This window comes from Symphalangus syndactylus, chromosome 12, assembly GCF_028878055.3.
Source record: "Symphalangus syndactylus isolate Jambi chromosome 12, NHGRI_mSymSyn1-v2.1_pri, whole genome shotgun sequence".
NCBI classification, from domain to species: Eukaryota; Metazoa; Chordata; class Mammalia; order Primates; family Hylobatidae; genus Symphalangus; species Symphalangus syndactylus.
This window is the reverse complement of record NC_072441.2, coordinates 70,488,932-70,503,040: the sequence shown is the minus strand read 5'-3', so window position 1 is coordinate 70,503,040 and position 14,109 is coordinate 70,488,932.

Below are 14,109 nucleotides of genomic sequence, written 5' to 3'. Positions count from 1 at the left end.
TTATATGCAAATACTATGCCATGTTATGTCAGGGACTTGAATAGCTGCAGATTTTCATTTCTGAGGGAGGTTCTAGAACCAAACCCCCATGGATACTGAGGGATGACTATATATATGTGTGTGTGCGTGTGTGTGTGTGTGTGTGTGTGTATATATATGTGTGTGTATATATGTGTATATGTATACACACACATACACAGTGGAGGCTATACTCCTATTGGTTCTGTTTCTCTGAAGAACCTTCACTAATACACTTACTATGAGTCAGGCACTGTTCTAGGCCCTGGGGATGCACTGAAAGGGACAGACAAGGTCTCTCAGGGAACAGATATTTTTGTGGAGAGGGAGTCAAACAATAAATAAGCAAATAAGGCAATATCAGGTAGTGATATGAATAAAATAAGATGAGGTACTAATAGGGAATGGGGAAGCTTCTTTGGATTGAGTGGGCTTGGATGAAGCATATTAAAGACAGGGAATAGTAATGGTTTTTAGGAACAAGCTCAACAGCTTGCAGCTTGAGCGCCTGCAGCTTCTCCAGGTACAAGGTGCTTGAACAGAGGAAGACAGTGAGCCTGGGAACAGCACAAGTGAGAGAAAGTGTGATAGGAAATGAGGGAGGTAGTGTTGCAAGGGCTACATCAGATAGGCCTACTATTCTTGTGTTAAAGAATTTACATTTGTATTCTAAGTGCAATTGAAACCACTGAAGGATTTGGGGTCATGCTCTCTTCTCTTTGTCTCTCTGAGATAGATAGACAGATATTGTGTTAAGTTGTTCCTGCATTATTATAAAGAACTACCAGAGACTGGGTAATTTGTAAAGAAAAGAAGTTTAATTCATTTAACTTTCTTTTAATTAAACTTCTTTTAATCATGCTGGCTCATGGTTCTACAAGCTGAACAAGCATGGGATCAGCATCTGCTCAGCTTCTGGGGAGGCCTCAGGGACTTTTACTCATGGCAGAAGGCGAAGCAGGAGTTTGTATGTCACATGGTGAAAACAAGAGGAAGGGGGAGGTGCCACAAACTTTTAAACAACCAGATCTTGTGAGTACTCACTATTGTGAGGACAGCACCAAACCATGAGGGATGTACCCCCATGATCCAGTCACCTCCCACCAGGCATTACCATTCAGGACATAGGCATGGGCAAGGACTTCATGTCTAAAACACCAAAAGCAATGGCAACAAAAGCCAAAATTGACAAATGGGATCTAATTAAACTAAAGAGCTTCTGTACAGCAAAAGAAACTACCATCAGAGTGAACAGGCAACCTACAGAATGGGAGAAAATTTCTGCAATCTACTCATCTGACAAAGGGCTAATATCCAGAATCTACAATGAACTCCAACAAATTTACAAGAAAAAAAACAACCCCATCAAAAAGTGGGCAAAGGATGTGAACAGACACTTCTCACAAGAAGACATTTATGCAGCCAAAAGACACATGAAAAAATGCTCATCATCACTGGCCATCAGAGAAATGCAGATCAAAACCACGATGAGATACCGTCTTACACCAGTTAGAATGGCAATCATTAAAAAAAGTCAGGCAACAACAGGTGCTGGAGAGGATGTGGAGAAATAGGAACACTTTTACACTGTTGGTGGGACTGTAAACTAGTTCAACCATTGTGGAAGTCAGTGTGGTGATTCTTCAGGGATCTAGAACTAGAAATACCATTTGACCCAGCCATCCCATTACTGGGTATATACCCAAAGGATTATAAATCATGCTGCTATAAAGACACATGCACACATGTGTTCACTGTGGCACAATTCACAATAGCAAAGACTTGGAACCAACCTAAATGTCCAGCAATGATAGACTGGATTAAGAAAATGTGGCACATATACACCATGGAATACTATGCAGCCATAAAAAATGATGACTTCATGTCCTTTGTAGGGACATGGATGAAGCTGGAAACCGTCATTCTCAGCAAACTATCGCAAGGACAAAAAAACCAAATACCACATGTTCTCACTCATAGGTAGGAATTGAACATATGGACACAGGAAGGGGAACATCACACACCGGGGCCTGTTGTGGGGTCAGGGGAGGGGGGAGGGATAGCATTTGGAGATATACCTAATGTTAAATGACAAGTTACTGGGTACAGCACACCAACATGGCACATGTATACATATGTAACTAACCTGCACGTTGTACACATGTACCCTAAAACTTAAAGTATAATAAAAAAAAAAGAAAATCTTTCTAACAAGTAGTCACTCCACAACCTGCTTGGATTCTTCCCCTGTAAAAGCCTTTTCTTTCTTTGCTATGGGCTAGGCTGCAAATTTTCCAAATTTTTATGCTCTGCTTCTCTTTTAAATATCAATTCCAACTTTAGGTCATTTCTTTGCTCCTGCATCTGAGTTAGACTGTTAAAAGCAGCCACATCACATCTTGAATGCTTTGCTGCTTAGAGGTTTCTTCCACCAGATACCCTAAATCATTACTCTTAAGTTCAAATTTCCACAGATCCCCAGGGCATGAACACAGTACAGCTGAGTTCTTTGCTAAAGCATGACAAAGGTGACTTTTGCTCCAGTTCTCAATAAGTTCTTCATTTCCACCTGAGACCTTGTCAGCCTGGACTTCACTGTCCATATCACTATCAGCAATTTGGTCACAACCATTTAACCAGTCTCAAAGATGTCCCAAACTTTCCCTCATCTTCCTGTCTTCTTTTGAACCTCTTCCCATTGCCCAATTCCAAAGGTGCTTCCATATTATCAGTTATCTTTATAGCAAGACCCCACTCCTGGTACAAATTTTCTGTGTTAGCCTGTTCTTACATTGCTATAAAGAAATACCTGTGGCTGGGCATGGTGGCTCACGCCTGAAATCCCAGCACTTTGGGAGGCCAAGGCAGGCAGTCACCTGAGGTCAGGAGTTTGAGACCAGTTTGGCCAACGTGGTGAAACCTCATCTCTACTAAAAATACAAAAAGTAGCTGGGCATGGTGGCACATGCCCGTAATCCCAGCTACTCAGGAGGCTGAGGCAGGAGAATCACTTGAACCCGGAAGGTGGAGGTTGCAGTGAGTTGAGATCATGCCACTGCACTCCAGCCTGGGTGACAGAGTGAGACGCCATCCCAAAACAGACAAAAAAAAAAAGAAATACCTGAGACTGGTAGAAGGCAAAATGAACTCTAAGTAAAAAGAGAAAAACAAACAACCAACCCCTGAGACTAGGTAATGTATAAAGAAAAGAGGTTTCATTTGGCTTACAGTTCCACTTTATAGGAAGCATGGTGCTGGTTTCTGCTCAGCTTCTGGGGAGGCTTCAGGGAGCTTTTACTCATGGCAGAAGGCAAAGTGGAAGCCCACACATTACATAACAAAAGCAGAAGCAAGGGGCAGGGAGGAAGTGACATACACTTTTAAACAATCAAATCTCACAAGTACTCACAATTGTGAGGACAGCACCAATGCATGAGGGATCTGCCCCCATGATCCAATTACCTCCCACTACGCCCCGCTTCCAACATTGGAGATTATATTTCAACATGTAATTTAGACTATAAGTAGGACAAATAACTAAACCATATCAGACATAGATATCTTAAATTGAAGTGAAATTTACATAACATAAAATTAACCATTTTGAAGTAAACATTTTCAGTGACATTTAGTGCATTCATAATATTGTGCAACTGCCACTGATTTATATTTTGAAAACATCCTTCTGGTTGCTATGTGGAAAAGGGATAGTGGGGTGGTCCTATGGTCTGAATGTCTGTGTCCTCCCAAAGTTCATATGAAAATCTTAATGTCCAATGTGATGGTGTTAGGATGGAGAGCCTTTGGGAGGTGATTAGGTCAGGAACCCTAATGAATGGAATTTGTGCCGTTATAAAAGAGGCTCCAGAGGACTGCCTTCCTCTCTCATTTTTTATTTTTTAATAAAGATGAGGTGTCATCATATTACCCAGGCTGGTCTGGACCTTCTGGGTTCAAGTGATCCTCCCACATCAGCATCCCAAAGTGCTGGGATTGCAGGTGTGAGCCACCATGTCCAGCTTGCCTTGTTCTTTCACCATGTAAGGACACAGACAGAAGGTGCTCTCTGTGAACCAGGAAATGGGGCACTGTTTCTGCTGGCATCTTAATCTTGGACTTCCCAGCCTTCAGAACTGTAAGAAACAAATTTCTGCTATTTATAAGCCACCCAGTATATGGTGTTTTGTTATAGTAGCCTGAGTGGACTAAGACAGTGGAGGAGCCAAGGAACAAGAGAAGAAACATGTCTGGAGTCCAGCACTGTGTCCAGGCAAGAGATTACGGTAGCTAGGGTATAGCAGAAAGGTTGAAGAGAAATGGACAGATCTATAGGGCATATTTTTTAGGAACAGTCAACAAGGCTTTCTAACAGATTCAATGGACCATGTAAGAAAAATGTGATATATATGAAAGTACTCTGTAAACTTCATACAGTTGAAATGTCAGCATCATTATGAAGAACAGGGCTTCATGATCATTAAAGAGAAAGAGCTTGACTGGATGGTCTCTCAAGATCCCTCTGAGTCCTGAAATCCTCTGATGCTTTAAAGATGGGTAAACTCCCTTTGGTACAAAGGGGAAGAATTATTTAAAGATTTTCTTGATCCCATGCAGTGTCCAAGTGCTTTCAGAGGACAGTCCAGGGCATCATCTAACCACACACTCAGTGATAACAGGCAAAGCCTGCCTTCCTCCAGCCAGCAGGGCTACGTCATGGCCTGGAGGCGAGCATGGGAACTGGCAGGCCTGGGCTCAGTATCCCAGACACTACACTCCTAAGAGGGAAGTGCCCTGACGCCTGGGCTCTCAGACCTCAGTGATGTCCAGTAAAAACACACCGGGTGGTGAGGCCTGGGGCCAGAGAAGGGAAAGTGCTTCCAGCAGTGCAGCCCTGTGTGGATGACTTTTGCTGGCAGTGAGCATGCCTTAAAGGCTATAGCACAGCTCCCAGAGTCCCCAGGGGCTGGAGGCTGCGATCTTTCACACAAGTGAGGCTCATATCAGACCCTGTCGGCATCCAGATTATGTTCAGGTGGCAAGGGTCTTCAAGAAAGACACTCTCCAAAAGACACTTTTTCCCCTCCCTCCTTTCTTCTGCTTTGAAGAGTTTGCCGTTAGTCAAAATCTGTGTGGTTTATAATCTTCACAACCTCCTCTGGAAAAAGTGACCTCTTTTTCATATAAGATTTAGCTTTAGATAGTTAGGTTTCAACTGGGCTGGGAAAACTTTTCTTAACAGAGAGTTTCTCACTAAGCAAATAAAGAAGCTGAATTAACTATTTAAAGTTCCTGAGTAATAATACCGCTGCTATTATAACTTGTGAAATGGTCCTTCTTCCATCAGAGAGAACAAACAGCTCTTAGATACCACCAGAACTGTGGTTTTCAAAGTGTGGACCCCAGACTAACAGCACTGCCATCTGCGTCTCCTGGCACCTGTTAGAGATACAAATTCTAGGGCAGCATTCCTGACCTACTGAATGATAAACTCTGAAGGTGGGGCCCAGAAATCTGTGTTTTAAAATGCCTTTAAAGAGGTTTTCATATACACTCAAGTTTGAGAACCACTGCGTTAGAGAAATAGAGAAATGTGGAGCCACAGAAAGTCTGAGTAGAGGAATAAGGTATGCACCTGATCACATGATGGATGGAGAAAGGAAGGCCAAGAGAGAGAGAAGGTGACTTGTCCTAGAAGACACAGAGGACAGGTCACCTTTTGGTCTCTCTGGGTTCTCCCTCCCTTCCCAAAGGAAGACTCAGATTTTTCTTTTGAATTGTATTTTTCCCAGACGTTTTAGCTGTTCACTTGACCATTAACTTTTAACAATTTACTCCATGTGTTTACATAAATCTGGTCATTTTATAGTGTAGAAAGTATATGACACTGAAATGCTCAAGAGACCTCAAAGAGAATGTAGCTTAGGTTGGGTTCCCTGAAAGCAGACTTGGTGACAGAGACTAGCATGCAGAAGGTTTATTGGGTATATTTCCAGAGATGCACTTACAAGGATAGGTGGCAGAGATATTGACCCTTCATATGTTATAACTGAGGCCTTACCAATGCTACAGGGAGTGCTGGAGCTGAGATGAGCCTTCAGAATTGTCTCCTACTAAAGCCAAGGGGCCCAACCATTATATCTCTGCATCAGGCAGTCATTGGCTATTGAGCCATCCCTGGGAGCAGCCTAGTCTGGAGCCAGATAGTTCTCTGCCAAGGTCATTGCCTAGGAAGGGACACAGCTGTGAGCCATCAGCAGCTGGAGGCTGGTGCCTCAGCCCTGAAGTGGGGATCTGGACAGAATATGAAAGTATTGTCCACAGAAGGCATTCCAGATTTGGGATGGTGCGGGCAGGGTCAGAAAAATTCACCTGCTGAAAGTAGAGACAGAAAACCCCAAGACACGATATCAAAAGAATCTGATCCTAAGAGAAAATGTGTTGCTCATAAGACTAGAATATTTATCTTCTCTGCTAAATGCTCCAAAATCTAGTAAAGAAGATGATGGTATGTGCAGAGCTTTCCAACAGATCTGTCAGGGCCAACTGATGAGCAACAATGAGTCACAGATGTGTGGGGATTTTTACTTCCTGTAGATCTCAGGGTGGCAGAACAGGATCTAGGATGGCTAGAGTCCTTCTGTCAATTCATACAAATATTGTTGCATGAGTGCATTATTTATAAAAAGTTAGAAAGCCCTAGCTTATAAAAGAAGTTTTCACCTACCCAATTGTGCCCTATTATATCTGGCATCACAGATGGTCTGCATGAATACTCTCTAAACTGGTGGGTGTCCTCAAGCACTGTGCCAGGATGAGAGCCCTCAAATTCTGAGAACCAGTACTTTTTATTCAGAAATGTCTCCAGAGTGCAGAAAAGCAGTGAATCCAGCTACTCTAGAATGATGAAATAGCCTTATAAACAAGAATGCTCTTGAAACTTTGCTCTGCTTTTGTCCACATCAAGAAAATCTGCTTTATATTTCAGCATCCCAAGTAAGATTATTTATCCTCAGGAGCACTCTCAGAAAAGGTTGGGCACTTATGATCCTACCTGATACCTTCATTGATAAGTCTGTATTCATTTGTCAATCAGGCTCTTACTTAGAGAATCAGCTCCCCATAGCCTGCTTATCTCTGAGGAACTTACGGAATTAAGTTCCCAACCCAGCAAACCTGAGGGCCAACTCCTGGCTCATGGTGACCTTAGGCAATTTACTTTCCCGGCAGCATCATTTAATGAGTTCCCTAAAGGAAACATCTCACACAGAAGGGACTAGCCATGGGGAGACCACTGTTTTGCCACTGGGTACCTGAAAACTTCATCTGTCCAGATCTAGGCAGGATAAAAAGGAGTTTGGAGTCAGACATCTGGTCAATGAGGCTTTTGCTGGCTCCCTGTGAGAATAGCTGAATCCCTGTGGCACCAACACTTAGGTAGCACGGTCTGCAATCACTGGTCCTGGGGACAGACTAAGGGAAATGCTGAAAGCATACTCAGAGGGTCAGTTCAGATGGGAAAAGTAACTTTCCTAAGGTTGTAGGGGACAAAGGCTGCTTCCCACAGAGCCTGCATCAGGGGTTTGGAACCGGCCAGGGCAACGGGCCAGGTATTTCAAGCCTGTTGCAAGACCATCTGGGGAGACTGGATGGAGTTGGGATTTTGTTCCTGCACCCCATCTTCCCATTCTATCTCATCATTTTGTAGGGAAGAAACACTAGGTCTTCCCTGTGTGGTTGTGAGCTTTGACCCAAACCCTTGAGCTACCTGGCCCCAGAGCTGCCCCAGGATTAGATCTTAGGTGTATTTCAAACTGTTTTTATCTTCCCACTGGGCTATGGGAAACACGGCCCTCTTGATTTACTTTCTGAGGAGAAAACTGAGAAGTAGTAGTGGGCTGAATACCTAGCATCTCTACCAGAGGTTGTCACTTAGTGGCAGGAGAATTCCCCATGTACCTAACACGCATACAACAGTTTCATTCTGTAACACTAGAGAAAGGTGTGCTGGCCTCCTCTCATGTGATACCATGGGGTTTTCTCTGACAGAGCAGCTCTGGGAAAGTCTGACCAATGTTTTACCTGCCCTGCTGGACCAAGGCCACTGAACTGAGGGAAAAAGAAGTGGAAAGGGGAGACAGCCAGATCTAACTATTGAAATTTAGCCTGAGTGCCTGTCTCCAAGGAAGGATTCTACTGGGACTGTTCAGCCAACTTCAGGGAGAGAGGTGTTGTCCCTATCTGGAGTCAGCCAGAGCCCACTCCCTAGTGCCTTGGAGCAGCCAGCTGAACTCTGGCATTTGCTTCTCACTGTGCTTTTATACTTTGCCATTCGGCTCCACCCTAGTCCTGCTGGGAGACAGAGCAGCCACTGCCAAAGACTTTGTCTTTCTTAACCACAGTCCCCATAGCATCCAAGGACCTCTGGCTCTTAGGTCCCAAAAAATCCCTGGCCTCCCTGGGACAATGCCAGAGGAATGCTATCACTGACTTTGACACTGACATCACCACAAGTTGTTGCTCTCAGTTAAGGCAAAACTCGCTTCTATAACAATCTTCCAACTCTCCGTAGCATAAACAGAGTAGATTTGTTTCTTGCTCATGTTAATCCCAATCAGGTACTCAATGGGTTGCCTCTCATGTGATAATTTGTGGACCATGGGCCCAACCTCCTCCTGGTTGGAGGCTTAGCTATTTTCTTGAGTCTTGGAGTCCTTTGCCTTTAGCTGGAAGACAAGAAAAGAGAAGGTAGAGGAGACATACCCACTTCTTAATCAGTTTGGTCTGGAAGTGACACTCATCATTTCTGCTTACCTCCCTGTGATGGGGACTAGTCTACTTAGTCCATGTGGCTCTACCCAGGCACAAGGGGAGTTAAAGAGTGTAGCTCCTGGCCAGAGTGCCCTCTGCAAGACCTTCTCATTATGAGAATGGAGCACAGACCTCAGAGTACAGAGAAGGGATGCCTGGCAGTGGCAAACCAAAGAAACTGAGGAAATGGGATACATTACTGGGTGTGAGTGTGAGAAAAGACATGGAACTATAAGGAAGCTAGAGTTACAAAAGCTCCAAGAGAAGGGACAAAGATGAGGAGAACCACCTAAGTTGGAGTTCTGGAAGAAAGAGAAAAGGTTTGAGCAGCTGCTGTAAGATGTGAGACTTTAGAAAGAGACTACATACAATTATTGCTAAGTGTTGTATGGTATGATTTCTCCCCTCTCAAGCTCCAGTGAAGGTTTTGGGGTATAGAAGGACAGAGGACAACCTAGGGTTATTGAATTTAAATATTTTAAAATCAATAGCTATTTTAAAATTAGATAGTGGTGGTGGTTGAACAACTTTGTGAATATACTAAAAACTACTAAATTATACATTTTAAAGGATGAATTTTATGGTATGTGGATTATATATGACTAAAAAATGATATGAGAAAATGATAGCTACCATTTCTGGACGCTTCTTTTGTGCCAGGTACTTTACACATTTTGATAATCTCAAATTCTCAGTTTAACTTGAAAGGTAGGTATGAATGTCTCTGTTTTATAGATGAAAAAACAGATTCACTGAGGTTAAATGGCCCAATGTCACACAAGTGGTAGAACCAGAATTCACACCCAACTCTGCCTGGCTCTGAAGCTGGCTGGCATTCTCTCCACTGCCCCTTGTGGCTCCCCAACAATAATCACTGTCTGTATTGAGCACCAGATACTGAGCACTTTGACTATAAAACTCAAATTCCCTCAGCAGTCCTGAGAAGTTAACAATATTCTTGACTTTATAAATGAGGTTACCAAGGCTTGGAATAGTCAATAATTGCCACAAACTCAGCTACTAAGTGGCAATGCCAGTAGCTGATTTCAAATCCTTTCTGATTTCAAAGCCCTTCAACATGCTTTCTTTTGGGAGTCCATCAGCACTCCTCTATTTACAGTGGCAAACACACTTCTATCTTCTTAACAAACAAACCTTGCTTTTCACTGCCTGATTCAATTCAGCTCACTTTATGGAGCACTTTTTAAGTGATAAATATTAGGCTACGATGGCTAGTCATTGTTTCTTCACTAGTCGAGGTCCATCTCCTTTTTCAAAGTTGGATTCAAAGGTCCTTTATGAAGTTTTTTCTACCCCGCTGTGTTCACATTTATTCCTTAAATAGCAAGATGATTGATTTGATTATACCTATGCTACTCAAAGTGTAGTTTTTGAGTGCAAAACTATATTTGATTATACCTATGCTACTCAAAGAGTAGTCTGAGATGGTTGTTGTCAGTTCATGCAAGATAAGTAAAGAAATTGAGTGTAATTATTTAGAAACTATCATAGCAATTTAATATTGCTATAACATCCAACTGCATAATCAGCGGGCTCATATATTGTCTTTTTCATTTCATTTTTCTAGTAATTTATTTTTATTGTATTTTACAAAAGAATCAGTCTGCCACAGATTGGAAATTCTTTTAAAAAAACAATCCTGTACCACAAATAATTTGAGAAGCACTTATCTACAAATGGCAAATACAGGCCAAGTCTGGCCCACCACTTAATTTTGCAAATAAAATGTTATTAAAACACAGTCACAGCCACTTATTTACATATGGTGTATGATTGCTTCCATGCTATAACGGCAGCATTGAGTAGTTGTGACAGAGACCACATAGCCCACAAAGTCTAAAATATTTATTTCCTGGACCTTTAAGGAAAAGATTTGCTGACATCTGATCTAGACCACTTGTTCTCAATCATGACTACACTTTAGGAATTCCTGGGAGACATTTCAAAAATATCGATGACTGGGTTCTGTTCCCAGGGATTCTGATTTCATTGGTTTATGGTGCAGCAAGTGCAGGTCATTTTAATGTGCAGCAAAGTTTTAAACCACTGATTTAGATCAGTAACTTTCAACTTTGGCCTGGAATGAGAATCACTGAGGATGCCAAGGATTCACTCTCAACCTACCGTATCAGAATTCTGGGAAGCGGGACCCAGACATGCTTGAATGTGTTTTTGTTAAGTAAATCCTCCGCAGGTAATTGAGATGTTTAATAGGGATTGAGAGCCACTGGTCTCAACCCAAGAGCAATGATTTTTAAAACTGTTACATATATCTAAATTACATGAAGAGGGTGCTAAGAATACAGACTACCAAGCCCCACCTCGAGTGAGTCTAATTCAGCAGGTCTCAGATAGATGTGACCCAGGAATGTGTATTTTTAGCAAGCTGTAAGAAACATGGCTGTGCTGCAGCCAAGCAGGCATAGGCTGAGGTAAACATCCTGCATGACTCAGCAGGATTGGAGTGCAGGAGCACATTCCCATGCCTTATATAATCACAGCTATCTAAACATAACATAGAGAAGCTCATGACCTGCCTCTCAGCCACTATTGTTTGTAAGCTGTGTAAATGTAACACTGACACTGAGAAAGAGCTGCCAAATAAAGCCATGTCTCATCTACCTGCTGTCTCTCGAGTGTTATTCCAGCTCGCTGCCCCCTATCCATCCACTCCCCTCAGACCTCAGCTGGGGCTCAAACCTGACAATTGGCATAGTTGGCAGGATGAGATGAGTGGGTCTTCATTCCCTGAGGCTTCCAGGTCAGCTCTGTGGCCACAGCACGGGCTGTGGTACCCAGTGGCAGAGGTGCTGCTTGGATGGGCCCCAGTGGAAACATAGGAGGCAGTGGACTGGTCTCCCACGAGTGTGGAGAAGGCACTGGAGCAGCTGGAAGCACACAGCTCCAAGGAGGAATGCACTTTTGCCAGCAGAGTCGATGGGCATTTCTGACTGCACTGCTTGAAGTATATACTCAGTCCTTGCAGGACGCAGGACTGGGTAAGGGATCTTCAGACACAAGCTAAGTGCCTGGGGGCCCAAATGCACAGCTTGTAGTACAGCCTAGGGATGAAGGACTTCCAGGCTCAATCAGGGTGCTTAGAGGCCCAGATAAACAGCCTGGAACAGGAGTTAGCAACAGTTGTTAGTGTGACCTTGAGCCCATCTTCCCAGCCAGACACTCTCACTGGGTCTGATGCTGAGGAGGAGGAGGCTCTTCTGCTGCTGGCTTGTGTTCTCCATCAGAAGGTAGAACACAAGCAGCCAATGGAACCCCAGGGGAGAGCCCAGGGAATCCCACAGAGGTGGAACACACCTCTTATAGTGCTTATATCCCCACTGAGTTGTGGGAGTTAGGTAAACAGCGCCGGCAGCCCCTCCCTGCCTGGTTACTCCATCTTTGGGACAAAGGAGCTGACAACATTCCCTGCTCCACCTCTGAGATAGAGAAGCTGGTTTCTATCACAACTCACCCCTCCCTTCATCAGTGTCTGCAGCTGTGCCAATGGTCAGCACAGGGACAAGATGACCACACTTTAATTGAGTGGCTAATGGGAGCCACATGGACTGTTTGGAATGATGCCAGAGAAATACCAGAAACTGTGAGTAAATGGCAATCATATACTGATTTGGTGCAGATACTCTAGGAGATGGGTATGCAGCAGGCTGTGTTTGATCTGAATACCTGGGGGCCAGATGATGAATGCTTTGCCTCCCACATGAGGGATCTTGTGCTGGGCTCAGCATCCCCAAACTCTTTTGGCTCTCTGGCCTCTGTTCTCACCCTGTATGTGGGGCACCATATACATGAAGTGACTACTGCTATGGCAGCCCTTGGGGAGGCAGAAGGCCATTGGCAGGACCAGGGAGGCCATGCCATAAAGAAGGGGAAGGTGCCCCCTCCACAGGTAACTACCCAGGAGATAACAAGGGGCCCAGTGGGTGACCCACAAGCCAATGTGGTTTGATTTACTTTCAGCTAGGGTTGCTCAAGAGATAATTGACAGGCAACCCAGTGAAATGCTGTTGGCTCTGTGGAGGCAATTTTCCCCGAGCAACAATTCTGGAAAATGCCCAAGAAGGGGTAAAACAGTTGTTCGACCTAATCCTGTCTAGACACTGCAGCTCAAGGACTGTTTGCAGACAGGAGAACATATGGAACCTTTCTTGTTTGATTAGGGAACTGGCCGAGATGCCTGGCTTTGTGGGGGTCGGGGAGTGGATGACCAGAGGCCACATGTGGAGCTGGCAATCCACTGCTCCCCAACTAATGTACAGCGGGTCTTTGCACTGGTAGATACTGGTGCAGACTGCAGTCTAGTTTTTGGGAACCTGGGTAAGTTTCTGGGCAAAACTTTATTCATTGACAGTTATGGGGGCCAACCAGTGAAGGTGACACCTGTCTCTGCATCTTGGCATTGGCCGCTTGGATCCCCACCTATATGCTGTGTATGTTTCTCCTATACGTGAATATTTTCTGGGGGTGGACATTTTGCGTGGTCTGGATTTACACATCACAGCCAAAGAATTCAGACTCCAAGTTTGTATAGTAAAGCTGGTACTGCATGGACATACACATCACCAGTCCCAAGCTCTGCCACAACCCTGATGGGTTACCTCCACTCATCAATACCATTTGCCAGGAGGGCATACAGAGATAACTAAGACTACTAAGAAGTTAGAGGAGATGTAAATAGTGCGTAGCACCAATAGCCCCTACAATTCTCTGGTATGGCCAGTCGGAAAGCCTGATGGAACTCGGCAGATGACAGTGGATGATAGGGAAGTGAAAACGGTGATACCTCCTCTGCATGCAGCTGTACCCTCCATCATGGATTTGACGGACGACTTAACAATGGAACTAGGACAGTACCACTTTGTGGTGGACTTAGCTAATGCATTCTTCTTCATTCACATTGCTCCAGAGAGCCAGGAATAGTTTGCCTTCACATGAGAAGAATGACAATGGACTTTTACCATGCTGCCACAGGGCTATGTGCATAGCCCCACCATTTGTCATGGTCTTGTTGCCAGGGAATTAGCTGCCTGGAAATGTCCAAAATGGGTCCTCCTGTTTCATTACATTGACGATATTATGTTAACCTCTGATTCTCTTGCAGATTTAAAAGTGGCAGTGCCCCTCTTGTGGCAATGTTTGGCAGCATGTTGTTGGGCCATCAACAAATCCAAGGTCCAATGGCCTGTATTGTCTGCCAAATTCTTAGGAGTTACTTGGTTGAGTAAGACAAAGGCCATACCAGAG